This window comes from Lagenorhynchus albirostris, chromosome 13, assembly GCF_949774975.1.
Source record: "Lagenorhynchus albirostris chromosome 13, mLagAlb1.1, whole genome shotgun sequence".
In the NCBI taxonomy this organism is placed as follows: Eukaryota; Metazoa; Chordata; class Mammalia; order Artiodactyla; family Delphinidae; genus Lagenorhynchus; species Lagenorhynchus albirostris.
This window is the reverse complement of record NC_083107.1, coordinates 63,068,665-63,082,226: the sequence shown is the minus strand read 5'-3', so window position 1 is coordinate 63,082,226 and position 13,562 is coordinate 63,068,665. Positions and strand designations below refer to the sequence as shown.

Sequence of the window (13,562 nt, the reverse complement as noted above, 5' to 3'; positions counted from 1 at the left end):
ACTGGTTATATTCATAAGATTTATATCTTGATGACTTATTATAGTTTGATAAATTGAGGAATAATTCATCTGAACCTTTATAAAAGTAAACCGAGAAGATTCCTATAACCATAATTTTAATCCATTCCTTTGTGAATCTAGGTTATCAAAACCCAGCTATGTTTTAAAGAAGTATGAAGGTTTTGTTCTGCGCCTATGATAGGATCCAAATGCTTTGCTCTAAAAAATAGTGCAGCAGGAAGTGTGTGCTCTCCTTACCCATACCACAGTGGAATCAAGCCGAGGAACGGCAACCAGGTTCATCTGAAACTAATTATTATATTGGGAAGAATAAACTGATCTTATAAAAAGCAGGAGATTGTTGAAATTGCTCTCTTGCTGAGCAGACAAAACATTGATACCAGATTTGGTTTCAAGTGAAAGAGAGATAGTGCAGGGTGGGGTTTAAACAAGCAGATTCTGAGGGGTTTGAAAGTGATCAAAAGTGGGAAAATGGAGAAAAACATCATAAAGATGGCCATGAGAGGTTTACTCCATGATTCAGTGGTTCAAGTTTTAATTAATTTTATATTTAGAGCTCTTAAGAAAGACAGGGCATGAATGCATACATTATGGGGGGATCACGGTATTCCCTGGTGGAGGGAATAGGGTGCTAGCCCGTCTGAGTCACAGACGAAACGAATTTGCAGAATGCACATTTCCCTGCCTTCTAGAAAGGTGCAGGTTTGCTTCTTCAGCTAGCTCTAAAACATGGATAGTAAGGGCTTCCTTTGCTGAAAAGTGGTCCCAGTTACAACTGCCAGTAGCAGTGCCATGCAAAAACTATATTCAGAAAAAATGTAAGTCACCTCAAGTGCTCACCAGTCAAAGCCATTGCTCCAGAAGAATATACCAATATAAGCATATTCACATTTATTTTTTCTTTTGTACTTTATAATTTGTCTTTAATTCTGTATCTTTTAAAATCCTGATTTCTGCAACTCCAGAGTTACATAATCATGCTAATTTAGTTGCAGTTCTAATTTTGTTAGTCATTTACTTGGCAGAGATTTTAATTTTAAAATGTGTTTTTAGAAAACTTCCAGTGCTTTGTAAATTACTGTACTTTAGTATACTGTCTTTGACACTTGTTTCATATTTTTTACTCCAGAATCTGGATAGTTTTACAAAAGTAAAAAAGTAGATAATTTAGAATATTGTTCTGATATATGGCAGTATAACTAGAAAGCTCCCTAATTATTAGGCATGTTAATCTCTTTTTAGAATAAGCTTTGCAAGATTTTCATTTTTTGTGGTCTTAATCCAATATATTAAACTGGTCCAAATTTTCTGTTGTTGGACTTAGTCTGAAACTTGTGACAGTAGCAGTATGTCCTGATTCTACCTTCGGCGGTGGTGTAGGATGATGCTAGTCCATGTGATGGGAATTTAACTATGGAGGTGATGTGCATAGGACTTGAATTAACATTGAGAAGTGGCTGGTGCCCTTATTTCATGCCCATCTACCAGCTTACTTCCGAACTTCTAATTAAAGCAGTTGAAGCCACCTGGATGTGTGAGGGCTGGCATACCCTGCTTTAAGCAGGGCTGAAGGAATCCCACCCAGATGAGGGAAGGAGGGCCCTTCCCTGATTTCCTATGACTTGGAGAGCTGTCAGCATCTCTGCACAGTTATTGAACCACAACGAAGAGGTGTACTCTTCAACATGAACTGTCTCAGGTATCAAGTAGCATGGCCGATTCTTTGGAAATACAAACAGCACCACTGGCTCCTCCCTTTCCCTTATGTATGTGCTGCTCTGGGAGCACGTATGTGGGAGAGGATGGAGAAGCATCTTGTTTTTCCCACGTGAGATAAAGAAGAACAACAGTGTCATTTGAAGTTTGAGTGGAGTGGGAAGGAAGTGATGGGTGAGCAGCTATTTATTTATTTATTCATTCCCTCAGCAGTGACAGAGTGCCTGTCTTATGCCAGGCACCATAACCGTTCCGAGGGCAAGACACACACTGTTCTTGTCCACATGGAGCCTACATTCTAGGAAGGGATTCAGGGATCAATAAGTAAATAGTACATATAGAAAATTACGTTGTTGTAGTTAAATAATATAACATGGTTATACTTCATGGATATAAATAAGTGCAGGGTATGGCATGCCATATATAATTTATAATGCACAGGGGTTTTTTCCCCAAGTCCTACATGTGGATGTCAGGAAAGTGCAGGGGAGCAGGACCTTTCTGGTTTACTTCCACCTCGGTAGTTCTCGGTAATTCTTTCTTTTCTTCTCATAACTGCAGTTCATCTTTTCCTGCCACCTCCTGCACCCTCTAGCCAGAGCTTTTATTTTGTGTAGGAAAACAAAGGAAATTTTTCTTCTTTCATTCAGCTCACTGTTTTATATTTCAATTTATCTTATCGATTTGTTTTAAAAAGTTACACTTCTTTGGCTCCTTTATTTTTCCCCACTTGTTAAATTGCAGCGTTTTAATTCTTAGGAATAATATGTATCATCCCGTTTATAAGCTGACTCAGGGTTTGGTTTCTTCATCATCAGAAGAATGTGAGTGAGTGGGAAGAAGAATAGGGAAACTTGTGACTATATCCTCAGTGTCACCATGTCTGTCCCCTGACTCCCATAGAGAAATGCCTCCTGGCCTCTGACTTGGCATCACTCCATCCACGTGCCTCTGGGCAGGCTGCTCTTGGCCAGGAATGGCTGTGCTCGCCCAGTTGGGTGTCCAGGTTGACTGAGACCTTGTATGACAACAAGTAGAATTGGGGACATTGGGCATCTCTAGACCCCACTGTGCTTTCTAGTCTGTTCACATAATAGACTGGGCACACTGGTCTAGCAGGGACCTCAGAGGAGCCCGGCAACACAGAGGGAGCGTTGGTGACTTACGGAACCTGCTTAGTCATGGCTAATTAGGCCTCCAAACCATGACCAAAATAACTCCCTAAAGCCCTGTCCTTTAGAAAGAAGCCTCATTCATTCATCCGTTTGACAAATATTTATTACGTGTGTGCTAGGTACTGGCCACTCCTCTAGGAACTGAGGCTGTGTCAGTGAACAAAAAAAGATCCCCAGTTTCTTGGAGGCAATAAACTAATAAGCAAACTATGTAATATGCTAGACAGTGATAAACCCCATGAAAAAGAGTGGAGTAATGGGGTTCTGAGGTCTAGAGTGAAGAATGGAAGCTGGTACAATACAGACTAGGGTAGTCACAATGGGCTGTTCTGCCTCTGTAATGTGGGTTAATGAAAGTAATACTAAAATTGTGTCTGAGTAACAGATAAAGCCATATCAACTGATCATCTCCTGGCTAAGTGATAATAGCCTGTCAATAAACAGACAAGAGGACATGAGCTTATCTGCTAAAGGCCTTTTTCCAATTACCAACATGAGTTCTGTTGTCCAGACAGGGGAATAAAAACTCAGAGTACAGCACCAAGAGCAAACCCTCATGTGAATTATGGGCTTTGGGTGATCATGATGTGTCAGTGTAGGTTCATCAGCTGTAACAAATGGAGCCCTCTGGTGGGGGATGTTGACAGTGGGTGACGCTAGGGGAGGGTTTTGGGAAAACAAGGGGAATATGGAAACTTTCTGTGAAATTTTACTGTGAACCTGAAACTGCTCTTTAAAGTCTGTTTTTAAAAATCAAGGCTTCCTGGCATTACCTGTTTTTCATCAGAAAAAAACAAAAAATCAAAACCTTTAAGTTCAAGTCTCTATTCGACTGCTATCTTTTTCTCCCCTGAATTTTGTTGTTTATTTCTCCCTTTTCAAAATAATACCCCCGATGGAGTATGTGATCAGGAACTTCTCTCATATTCAAAACAACTCTCATACTGATTTAAAAATTGAGACCTATAGGATTGGAAGGGGACTTCTTAGAACATCTAGGCTGAACTCTGAATCCCAAAGCACTCAAATCAAGCTGTAAAGGCTCTAATCCTGTAACCTATTTAGATATCTACTATAAACCACTTCTTGCTAACTCATTCATCTGGAAGGGAAAACACAACAAATGCAAGTGGTAAGGATGGCTAGTTTCTTGAAGTTGACTGAGAACAGTGATATCAGAAAGATTAAAAGAAGTTGGGTCCAAACTCTTAGGCCAATTTTGTGTTCGCTGGGAACCAGAAAATACAGTAAAGGCAACCTTTGCCAAATCAAAGAAATAAAAACGAACTGGGAGCTAGTGTGGTTTTGTTTTCAGACTTTGAGGTACATTTTCTATGAACAGTGTAGAAAGAAAGTATAAAACCATTGTTGACAACGCTCCAAGGCAGTTGGTGGTTTTGTGGCATGGAGATAGAACTTTATGTCTATCACCGAAGAGAAAATATTTTTGAAAATGACTTAGCCAAGTAGGACATTGAAGTACCCTGACACAATAATATATTACATCTGGCTGCTTGGCGCAAAGATTTTTAGGGTTTTTTTTTAGTACTTTTAGAGTTGGAAACTGAAAAGCCCAGTAAGAGAACACAGCCGGAGTGTTGCTTTTCTAAAGACAGGGAATTCAGCTTAACAACAGGATCCTTTCCCTCCCTTGTGTAAAAAAGGATCAGACAACATTCCAGGTAAGGAAGGGAAGTGGCCTCTTGCTGTAAAGGCTACTGTTCTTCACAGTCACTCCTCCTGTGAATGTACTTCTGCAGAAGTGAATGAAATGGATGATCAAATCATTAGGGAGAGAGCTGAGGAAATCTTGCTGGAATAAGCTGCTTTTGGACCTGGAATACATATTTTCCATGCATTGTTTGATTGTCCTCCATATATGAACATTTTTATAAAGAAATTCATAATGGTAGCAAAAAAAATTCAAGAGCTCTTCCTAAGCCTTTTATCGCTGCTGACCTTTTAAAACCCCAGAGCTATGGAAAATCATCTGTTATTAGAAGAAGTAAACACTTTTCCTTGCAGCCAAAAAAATAGACATGAAACTGCCAGAAAGGGAAGTCTGTGAATAGGCGGGCTGCCCCTCACACTTCCTACTGTGGCCCCCCCTCCCCCAGCTCATGTCTGGGGCACCGAGAGTTTCCAGCATCTACTTTGACCAGTCTTTTGATGTCATCAACAACCCAAGTTCTTGAGAGATCATGGAAGGTTGTTGTGAATAATATTTTTATACTTTATACCTACATTGTAATGCTTAATATATCGATTCCAGAATCAGTTACTTTTTAGGCATCTAACAGAGAATATCATATGGTTGTCTTGGACGCCCAGTGTGAGTGGACCAGAGATACTTCACATGTCTGATTTCATGACTTTATTAAAACAACAGCAGTAATAGTAATAGCCAGCGTTCACTGAGTTCTTGTTAGGAGCCAGGCACTGTGCTAAGCGTGTTGTACCCATTTTCTCTTTTAATCTTCACAGCAAACCTATAGGTAGGTTAAGTACTAATTGGTATGCTTTTGGCTGCAGTGAGCAGCTTACTATAAAGAAATTTATTATACTAATAAGAAGTGCAGAGATTGTCACCTCTCATCTACTGTAGGTCTTTATTTAACGTCACTTTCTCAGTAAGCCCTTTTTTTTCTCTTTTTTTTTAAGTATAGTTGACTTACAATGTTGTGTTAATTACTGCTGTACAGCAAAGTGATTCGGTCATACATATATATATATACATTCTTTTTCATATTCTTTTCCATTATGGTTTATCATAGGATATTGAATATAGTTCCCTGCGATATACAGTAGGACCTTGTTGTTTATCCATTCTATATATAATAGTTTGTATCTGCTAATCCCAAACTCCCAATCCATCCCTTTCCCACCCTCCTCCTGCTAGGCAACCACCAGTCTATTCTCTATGTCCCTGATTCTATTTCTCTTTCATAGGTTCATTTGTGTCATATTTTTGATTCCACATATTAAGTGATATCATGCGGTATTTGTCTTTCTCTTTCTGACTTACGTCACTTAGTATGATAATCTCCAGTTGCATCCATGTTGGTGCAAATGGCATTCTTTTGTTCTTTTTTATGGCTGAGTAGTATTCCATTGTATATATGTACCACATCTTCTTTACCCATTCATCTGTCAGTAAGCCCTTTTCTAACCACCCTTCCTCACCTTCACTCACCCCCAACATTCCCGTTCCCTGTTTTTTTTTTTAACTACTTTATTCTCCTTCTGTGTCTTATCTATTATTTATTGTCCGACCCCCCTGGTAGACTCTAAGGCTGATAAGACAGGAATCTTCATCTGTTTTGTTCACTACTTTGTGCCATTAGTTAGGGCCCAATAAATACTTTGTGAACGAATGAAGGGATGATGAACTGTCTGTAACTCATCCTGGACTGTCAGGAAACAGACATAATTGAGGGTATTGTGCACTTCTGCGAGGGCTTCCCTTTCTTTTTGAGGATTTCATTCCCTAAAGCACACCCTGCTTAGTATTTGGTGCAGCAGTGGTTAAGACGTTAGGCTGTGGAGTCTGAGTATACATGGGCTTGAACTCTTGCTCCAGCACTTCCAAGCTGTGTGGACTTGAGTAAGATGCTCACGTGCCTCAGTTCCCCACTGCATGATGAGGATAAAATACAGCACCTATGTGGAGTTTGTTGGGAGAGGTAAGTATGTTGATATGTGTTGGCAAGTATCAACTTAGAATGCAGCCTGGCCCCTAGAACATGCTCGATGAATGTGAATTATTGTTAGTATTTTAGCACTTCTTACATGAGCACTCTAGTTATTGCTGTTTGTTTCCCTTAATATGTGGGCACCTAAAAGGAAGGGGACATTTACCATCTATTTATTTTTATATGATCTGTGCTTAGCAAATATACAACACACAGTTGTATTGTTTGTGAATTAAATTGTCTGATAGTTCTAAGTCCAGGTCTGGATATAAATAAATTACTATATTTTTTCCATTTTTAAACCCCCAATTTTATTAAAGTCATGTAGAATACGGTACAGTAACTCATTTATACATAATCTGCTTTAAATTCCTCACCTTTTGTGTTCCCTAAGCATTACATGTGACTAACTTTCCCCATTCACCTCTGAGGTATTTCAAGTTTTTAAGTGTGTGATGTGTCAATTGCCAGTAAACTGATCACTCATGCAAATGCTTATTTGCATTTAAGTATTGACACTGTTATTTCTAGAGGTACACTGTCTATCTTCTGTGGTCTCATAACTAGTCTTTCTTGGCCTCCTGTTTGAATATAGAAAGAGAAAAATTAGAATAGTGAAAAAAAATGGGAATTTTTTTGGCTGATCTCATATTGCCTCTGGGGCCCAAGTGTCAAAAAGATGAATCTGGGGTTTGATGTATTTGGCCTGTGCTTAGCGTTTTCTCCCAGTCTCACTGGCAGCACCTCTTAGTGTAAGAGACACTATATGAAAAGGGAAAATGTACAGCATGACTCTGAAGTTAGAATGAGATATTTTTTAGAAAAGCTCAGGTGTTAAAATGTAAAACCACTAAATGAATGCAGAGATAATCCAAACGGTTATAAATTGACCTGATAAGACAAAACATTGCGTTTTAAAAACTGATACAAGGTAAAAACACACAGAGTATCTTTTTTCAAGTAATTGTGGCAGAAGAAATATGCAATTGGAGTTCAGGATATTTTCCACGAATATCTAAAGAACTTTTTCTTAATGGCATGGAATTTATTCAAAATGGAGAATTTATTCAAACACTCCACTTTTTGTGATATGCTATTATATGATGGTAAACGAGGATTATTCTTTACCTTTGGGAGTAGAAAAGTGTTTTTCAAAAGCTTTCATCCAGTTTCTTCTCTTTAAATTTTTAGAAATGTTTTTTTCTGTGGCAAATTCAAATCCTTCTCATTCAGTTTCCCAGTTTTTATATAACATTTTTTCAGTCCATCGTGGGAAGAAATAGGAAGAAAATGGCTTTTTAAGTTGAGAAATCACTTTGATTCTCTTTCTTTAGAAAGAAGCATGGATGATTTATTGTGTTTACAAGTTTTGCTTTTGTGAAAAGAAGTTTGGTGTCTCATTAAAAATATACTACCTTTTCAACTTAACTCAGTTTTTCCTTTAAATGTCACAGATACTCAGTTTTGGATTTTCACCGATAATACGAGGTTTTATCGTAATTGAACAAACATCTGGTGCTTGCAGTGGCTTCCCCAGGCAGCGCCTCTTCCCTCCACCTGTGTCTCCGTTTTCTGAGGGGAAAGATCTGTACCCAGTGCAAACTGCAGGCTTTCAGAGCTGTTTAATGACACAGATGCCCTTTGCAGCTACAGAACCTGAGGAGAAGTGAGACAGACCACTTTCCCCATTTTCTTAGTCTTTCACTGCATGAGTTTGTTAATACGGTTTGGAATGTGAAAGCCAAAACACTCTTCTGAAGTTTTTTCTAAAGCAGTTGACCTAAAATTATTTCATTCATGAGGATTTTCATCCTTGGCCTTATTTTGAATAATAGAGATAATCTTCTGTACATTTATTCCACTTCCTTGTCTTCAAAAGCCAAATGGAAATGAGAAGGGACATAATTTAAATACTTGAAAAATTCTTAGGACTTTTTGGGGTCTTAAAAAAAAAACCACAAAATTTAAAAACTCATTAATTTTATATTTTACCCTCATGTAGAAGAATATTTACTAGCTGTATTAATTTTAAACTTACGAAAGGGCATGTGGGGTAGAGAAAGAGAGAACTAGGAACCCACTCTCAGCAAGCAGTTCAGATGCACGTGGGAGGGAGTGTTGCCAGTAAGGGCCTGGGGAGCTGTACTGATCCAGATCAATCATCATTAATGCTTAATAGTCAAATATGACCTCCCTTTGCACATCACATGTTTCTGTTTAAATATTCATGATTCCTAAAACCCTATATCCTGGAACATTAGGATTCCAGTCTGTTCTGAACATAGAGCAATGCTGTTATAATTCTAAGAAAATGATTTAAAAATTCATTCCATAGGAATTCTCCATCACCTTCTACGAGACAAAAAATAGTAGCATAGACTGGACAGTATTCAAATGATTCCCTTGACTTGCGGTGGGTCACATAGAAATGTTAAAAGTTTAAGAAAAGATGTATTGTGTTACATCAGTTCTCTAATTTTCACCTGTATTCCTACTTAAGAAAAAACAAAAACAGAAAAATAACGACTTCATTTGCATATGGAAGGAATTTAAGTGTCAGAGTATTTGAATGGCTTACAATGGACAGGTAGGGAGTGGTGACCAGGATTGCTACTTAGAGTCCCTTAATATTTTCGTCTAATAAGTATATATCTCTTACCAAGGAGAAAGGGAGACAGAATGAGCTTTTGAATGTGTAAGATGGTCTTTAACCAGGAAATATAGCAGTGTGGATTGGCTTTTATTTTTTTTTAAGTAAATTTTTTAAATTGCTTAAAATATATATAGAAAAGTGCATCAGTCATAAGGGTACTTTTGATAAACTTTTACAGAGTGAGCACACTTGGTAATGAGCCCCTTGAATGCTTTCTCAAGCTTCTTCCTGATTATTACCCATCCCCCTGCCCAATACCCGTACACAGCAGTAACCACTATTTTGTCTTCATTACCATGGCTTTGTTTTGCCTGTTTTGAACATTGTATCAGTGGAATTATGTAGTAGGTATTCATTTGTGTCTGGCTTATTTCATTCAACATTATGCTTATAAACTTCACCTGTGTTATATGTAGCAGTACTTCATCTTCAGTGCTGTACAGTATTTCATTGTATGAATATACTACAATTATGTATCCATTCTACTGTTGATGGCCATTTGGATTTCTTCAAGTTTGGGACTGTTGTAAATAAAGCCTTAGTAATCTTGAACATACCTTTTGGTGGATGTAATCACTAATTTCTGTTGGATATTACCTGGTAGTGTAATTTATAGGTCATAGAACATATGTATGTCTCATTTTCATAAATACAGCCAGTTTTTCAGACTACCAGTTTACACTGCCACCAGTTAAGTTTGAGACTTCCAGTGCCACATCTTGTCAACAGTTGGAATTGTCAGTCCTTTTAAAGGTTAGCCATGCTGAGTAATGGTATCTCACTGTGGTGTCAATTTGCATTTCCCTTGTGAGGACTGATGTGCAACAACTTTTCATACCTTTATATTGGCTCTTTCAGAATTGTTTCATTTGTCTACTTCTGTATAACAAACCTCTTCAAAAGGAGGTACCCTACACAACAATTCTCTCCATGGTAACTTCAGTTGAACCCAAGTTCTTAATTTTAATGAAGTCCAGTGTTTTCATTATTTCATTTGAGATCAGTACTTGTTGTGTCCATAATCTTTGCAAACCCTGAAGTCATTATGATACCTTTTATATTTTCTTCTGAAAGCTTTATTTTATATTTTACATTTGGAATCTGTCCTTGCCATGAAATTGATTTTTGCATATGGTGCGAAATAGAGGTCAAGATTTATTGGGTTGGCCAAAAAGTTCGTTTGGGTCATGGTGCCATCTTCTGGAAAAACCCAAACGAATTTTTTGGCCAACTCAATACTTTTTTCCCATGTCCATTTGGGTCGTGGCTGTTTGAGAAGAGCAGCCTTTCCCCACTGATCTGCACTGGTAACTCTGTTATGAAGCGTGTGGTCAAATATATATGGGTCTATTTCTTCCTCATTCTATCCATAGGTTTACTTATCTACCCTTGCTCCAATAGCATACTCTCTTAATTACAGTGGCTTTATAATCAATTTAAATATATGGTGCTGCAAATTCTAAATTGTTATATTTTGTTGTCCACTGAGATTTTCAGGCCTATTCTTGGCCCTTTTCATTTCTATATAAGTTTTATAATCAGCTTATCAATTTTCACCAAAAAAAACTCTGCTGAGATTTTGTTTGGAATTGCATTGACTCAATAGGTCAATTTGGGAAGATTTCACATTTTACAATATTGAGTCTTCCAATCCATAAATAAGACATATCCCTCAATTTGTTTAGGTTTTCTTTCATTAATCTTGGTGTTTCGTTGCAGCTTTTTTGTGTAAGGTCTTACACAATATTTTTAGACTGATGCCTAGGTTTTTAATATTTTTGTACTGTAGTGAGTGGTATTTAAAGTGGGTTTTTTTACCTTTATAATTGTTTGTTACTAGTGCATAGAGCTACATTTGATTTTTGTACATTGACCTTGTGTCTATTACCTTACTAAATTTACTTGTTATTTCTAGTAGTTTATCTGCAGATTCTTTTGGATTTTGTACATAAACCATTATGTTGTAGATGAAAAACTATTTACTTATTTTCTTTTGATAATTATACTTTTCTTATCTTAGTCTTTCTAGGACCTCTACTACATAAAGGTTGTGATAGCTAGCTTCTTTGTCTCATTCCTGATCTCAGCAGGGAAAGCATTTAATATTTAAGTATGGTGTTTGCCATACTTTTGTTTTTGTTTTTAATATGTACTCTTTATCAGATAAGGAAATTCTTTTTTATTTATGATTTGCTAAGTCTTTATTATGAATGGTTTTGAATTGTAATAGATGCTTTTTCTGTGTCTATTAAAAAAATTATTTTCTCCTTTATTCTGTTAATGTGAATTGCATGGACTGATTTGTTTAAACAAGATGAAAGTTTGTTTCTCTTTATGTAGCTATTCAAGACAAGTAATCGAGAGTTCAGAATGCAAGTGTACAGTGCTGGAACCCAGACAATATCTGTTTTATTCTGCTCTCCTTGACATGTGGTTTCCATATCATGGTCCAAGATGGTAGCTCTAGTGGTCACCATCACATGCACATTCCAGCCATATTAATTTTTTTTTTTAGTGAAAATACCCTTGCATTCTTACAATAAACCCATTAGTCATGACGTATTAGCCTTCTTACATATCCCTAGAGGCAAACTGATAACATTTTTTTTAGAATATCTACATCCGTGTTCATGTAAATTTTCCTTCCTCTTAATGTCCTGGTAAAGTTGTGGAGTCATGGTGGTTCTGGTTTCATAAAATAAGTTGAAAGTATCCCTTCTTTCGGTTTTTCTGAAAAAAGTATGTGTTAAATTGGTGTTACTTTTTCCTCGGATTCCTTGAAGAATTTACAGCTAAAGTCATTTGTGCCTGGAATTTTTGGTTTTGTTTTATTTTGGGGGTGTGTGTGTTATGAAAGTTTTTAAACTGTAGTTAAGATGTACTTAAAAGATAAAATAACATTGTTTTTTGACTTTTCATGTCAGTTTTGGTAACTTTTGTTTTTCAAGGAATCTATACACTTTAGGTAAAATTTCCAGTGCATTGGCACAAAGTTGTTCTTAATATCATCTTCTTATCTCTTCCTAATGTCAGTAGAATGTGTAGTAATGCCTTCCATTTTTTATTTTAGTAATTTATGCTTTCACTATTTTGCTCTCAGTCTTCCTAGGGGGTATTGGTCTTTGCAAAGAAACAACTTTCTTTTGTTAAGTTTTCTTTGTTTGCGATTATATTAATTTCTGCTTTTATACTTTTTCTTTTTACTTTCTTGGGGTTTAATTTGTCCTTAATTCTAACTTCTTGTGATTGATCCTTGGATCATTGGATTTCAAACTTTTCTAATATATGTATTTATGACTAAGAATGGCTTTACTGCATTCACAAGTTCTGATGGCTTTTTGTTATTCAGATAAAAATATTTCAAGTCCACTGTCTTTTTTCTTTGACCAATGAATTATTTAGAGTTGTTTTGTTTAATATCTAGAAATTTATAGATTTTTACTTATATTTTTGTTATTAATTTCTCTAGTCAGCTAAACATACTTTCAATGACTTCAATCCTTAAAGTTTTTTGTGGCTCAGAATATGGTCACTTTTAGTAACTATCCCTTGTGTACTTAAAAGCAATGTATATTCTGCATTTGGACCTGTGTATATTAATTGGGATCAGTTTGTAAATTGTGTTGTTCATATCATCTATATCCCTATTGGTTTTTTTCCTGCTTATTACATAATTTTCTGAGGGAGTATTTTATAATCTCCATTATTATGGAGATTTATGTTTCTAATTTTAGTTTTCTGGATTTTGTTTTATATATTTTCTGACACAGGAATTAAACATAGATTTTTGTATCTTCCTGGTGGATTGAACCTTTCATCCCTTTGAAATGTCACTATTTGTCTCTATCAGTGCATCTTACCTTTAAATCTACTTTATCTTTCATATAGCTACATATGCTTTCAGTTAAATTTTGCACAATTTATCTTTTTTTTTAACATCTTTACTGGAGTATAATTGCTTTATAATGGTGTGTTAGTTTCTGCTTTATAACAAAGTGAATCAGCTATACATATACATATATCCCCATATCTCTTCCCTCTTGTGTCTCCCTCCCTCCCACTCTCCCTATCCCACCCCTCTAGGTGGTCACAAAGCACTGAGCTGATCTCCTTGTGCTGTGCTGCTGCTTCCCACTAGCTAGCTATTTTACATTTGGTAGTGTATATATGTCCATGCCACTCTCTCACTTTGTCCCAGCTTACCCTTCCCCCTCCCCATGTCCTCAAGTCCATTCTCTAGTAAGTCTGCGTCTTTATTCCCATCCTGCCCCTAGGTTCTTCATAACCTTTTTTTTTTTTTAGATT

At 36.6% G+C, this 13,562-nt stretch overlaps 1 protein-coding gene across 12 annotated transcripts in view; it reads left to right on the top strand.

Moving 5' to 3' along the window:
- The window catches only part of LTBP1 (latent transforming growth factor beta binding protein 1), a 432,767-nt gene that overhangs the window by 354,073 nt on the left and 65,132 nt on the right, over positions 1 to 13,562 (top strand). The gene's annotated exons all lie outside the window — the stretch shown is intronic.